Source organism: Lactuca virosa, chromosome 9 (assembly GCF_052849685.1).
Source record: "Lactuca virosa cultivar CGN04683 chromosome 9, Lactuca_virosa_CGN04683_v6, whole genome shotgun sequence".
NCBI lineage: Eukaryota > Viridiplantae > Streptophyta > Magnoliopsida > Asterales > Asteraceae > Lactuca > Lactuca virosa.
The window spans coordinates 305,870,999-305,874,656 of NC_136434.1; the positions used below are offsets into that span (position 1 = coordinate 305,870,999).

Here is a 3,658-nt window from a genome sequence, read left to right on the forward strand (position 1 = left end):
TGACCTCTGGTGCTAGTCCAAACCTTTTTGGACCAAAGTGACAATTTTCAGCTAACCACAGGAATCATTTGTGCAGTTTTGTCTATTTTTTAAGACGTTCAAATCATTAAGACAATAATACAAGTAGCCATCAATAAAATAATAATATTTTTAAGGTTGTACAAAACATGAACGAATGAAGTACACTTAACCAATGCATATAAACTTCTGGTTTGACCGAGTTCTTTAGTCCAAATGATGAGTTGTGAAGAAGCCTAAGATCCCGGAAAAAATCATTTCAGTTGTTGCCCCCCTTCCCCTATATCCGTTCTTCTTCTCCTTCGCAGAAATCATCCCGTTTCTCTTTCTACTAAACGAGTTTTCTTCTTCTCTCGGTAAAAAAAACCCTAAGACCACCCCTCAGTTACGTCGTACTTACCACCACGGTTTTTCTTTCTTCCACCAACAAACAAACCCTAATGGAAATCTTCAGCATAATTGATGCCGCCTCCCCACACCTTCGTCTTCTCCATCAATGTCCTCCATGACCCACTCAAGCATTTGTTCCATCGTCTCTGTCGGAACTCCCGAAGCCATCACCTCCGTCGACCGCCACTAGAACTATTGTCACAGATAAACAAACACTTTTCATTGGTCATTTCTTTAATTTATATATACTTTTTACATTTTAATCTTGATTATCTCTCTACACCTCAACCAAATCTTACTGAGTTAATTTTAAAATTTTGAATTTTTGTTGCAGTAGTAGCAGATGAATAACTTTGAAGAGGAATGAGTTCTTGGAAGATAGGATGTTGGTAAAAATCATCTTCTCGAACTGTCTCTCTCTATCTCTACAAACAAATCTGATGATGTCGAATCGTTAAGCTAAATTGATTCTCCTCCTCTCTGCAACCAAAATGCGTCTCTTTGCCTCTCTCCATTCAAGATTAAGAAAAACCCTAGATATCCCCCAAAAATTGACGCCACTCTTTCATCATCCTCGAATAACCCATCTCGAGATGGATGCGAAAGACATCCCAACACCGCCATCCTCCAGATCTTTCAACCCCTGATGCTATGTCGCTCGATTTATGTTATTTTTTTGTTTTTACTTTTTAGATCTTTTATCTTCGGTTAAATGAGGAGTATGACGTCTTTGATTTTGTCAGAGTCTGTGAAATAAGTACGGCGTCTTTGATTTCTGCCAGAAGTGAGGAGCTTGGCGAGATTTTGATTCTTTTTTGGTGCTCTAGAATGTTATCAAGTATTAGCAGGTAATTAAATTTTTCTATGTTTTTTAATCATTTGATTTCGTTTTTCGTGTTCAATTCCATGAAGTTCTTGAATACGCTAGATGTACAAAATCAATCTACCTTCTGATTCACCGGGTTCTCTATCTTTTTTTCTTTTAACAGGTATGCTTTTGATTCTTAATTTGTATATTTATTGGTGTAATGAATCGTTTTAGCTAGGGCATTATAACTCATGACATTGGCTGACCATGGCTGCACACTCTTCCAGCCAATGTCATGCCGCTCACAAATGATGTTCTTACTGTTCCTAAAGTGAACTTAAAGAAACATTTATCTTCACCGTGCTTGGATCCTTGGATACATTCTTCCTTTTTTGTAAACCTAAAAATCTAAGTCCATTATCTATTTTGAGCATCTCATCGTTGCCTCCATAACAGATAGTAGTTCTCATAAAATCTACTCCCAACTCTTATTTGAATAATGAAATATTTGAATAGAAGTAGAAAAATGACTGGTCCAGGTTAGCAAATGTACAACTTTTTAAGCATGAGGTACAGTTGATCAATGTTCTGGCCACCATTTTAACGTTTCAGGCGGTAAGTTTTTCGATCCTAATGAAATCAAGCACGTACTGGAGTTGGGACAGGAACCCTGCTTCATCTGAAAAACTAGCTCTCGCAAGAAGCCTAACGAGGTACAATTGTTCAAATTTTAAATTTTTTTCATTCTTCATCTTTTTTCATGTGTTTCTTTAATTTAGTGTTTATTTCAGTCAATGTAGAGCATTTGATATATGGATAGGGTTCAATTAGTATGTGAATGTGGAGATGAGCAATAGGAAAGATATACGTAGGAGATTAACATTCAACTATATATTGGCAGTTCATGAGTGATTTGTTAGGTATGTTCGAAAGTACCATAGAAAACTACTAAACATCCACTGGTTAAAATATGATACATAAATCTCTTTTCACTAGGGTCAAAATCGTCAAATTGGTCGACACCAAAAGTCGAAACATCGGGTTTTGTACCACCTACACAAATGACAGATTCAAGATTTCTAACAAGAGTACGCACTATAATTATAAAAAAATAATTAATATGTATTACTACTACACTATAGATGTTATAAAAAGAAAATTTAAAGTTAGTGCATGCATTTCCTAATTAAACACTTAATTATGAATCAACCATTCACTTGCATCCATGGCTATGATGTATAGATTTGAATAAAAAATGCAATTTGAGAAGCAGTGATTTTTTTGCATACTCAATTTATGCATATTGGCTTTAAGAGTTTGACTGAAACTGTGATTATGATATGGTTTGTGATGTTGAAGGGTCGATGCATTTAATTACATATTTAATCTTCATTCATTTTTGCTATTGACTTTATAAAAATAAACCATCATCTTTTCTATCATTATTCATATTTATTTGAGACATTTTTATTGATTATTTTAAAATATCTAGCCATAAGGTATCTATTTTTTTTAAATATTTTGTTTGTTTTGATATAAACACAGATGAAACAGCCGGCAAAATATTGGGACAAGCGGATCAACCTTATTTTTTAAGCAATTAAGTGTCAAGGTGTTTGTAATTTAATGGATCATATACCGGTTCCTGGGAGGTAAAATGTATTATGGCACATGCTTATGACCAATAATTGAAACGCTCGCGATTCATGATTGGTATTTGATAAATGTTTTACCAATGCTAAGTAGGTTTGATAAATCTTTCTTTTACATACTAATGGGAGAATAAGTAAATGTCATTACCTTTAATGTTCGATATGATGAAATTAAAGGAATGGAATGTTGATTCCATTGAAAGAGAAAAAAAAACAAAACAAAACAAAAATGGACACCGTGTAATAATAAAATCATACAAATGGCTCATGTGTAATGGTTTAATGAAAACATACAAAAATGGTCCTAATGTAGTAAAATTAAAAAAAAAATTGTCATGTAATAGAAAAAACAATGTTTTCATGCTATAAGTGAGTAGAATGCCTTAAAAAAACAATGTTTACATGATTAACAGTTATAGGATATGTATATGCTCATTTTGTTTTTATGTTTGTGTTGTAGGATTAAATACAAGAAATAGCATCATACTTACTTGTGTATTTAATATGAGCATTCTACTTTTATTGATTTGTTTATTATAACATTCAACTTTTGTTTCTTCTAATTAACATTTTACAAAATGGTACTTTGAAAATTCTATCCAATTACAACGATGTTATTTAAACTTAAAGATGTTTTCATTTCTATGACGAAGACATGTTTCAAAACATATAACATACCAAAATACATTTTATGCACTCTCCACCAACATTCTAAATTAAAATCTATCAAACAACGTGAAATTAAACTTTAAACATATTGTATAAAAAATTGATCGCTTAACCTTCCGCC

At 32.8% G+C, this 3,658-nt stretch overlaps 1 long non-coding RNA gene across 1 annotated transcript; it reads left to right on the plus strand.

The window, feature by feature from the left end:
- The first annotated feature begins 273 nt into the window (after positions 1-273).
- LOC145141167 (uncharacterized) lies at positions 274-2,920 on the plus strand. The gene is made up of 3 exons (XR_013722476.1): positions 274-1,256; positions 1,829-1,929; positions 2,762-2,920. It is a non-coding gene; the product is annotated as an uncharacterized LOC145141167 (long non-coding RNA).
- The last annotated feature ends 738 nt before the right edge of the window (positions 2,921-3,658 follow it).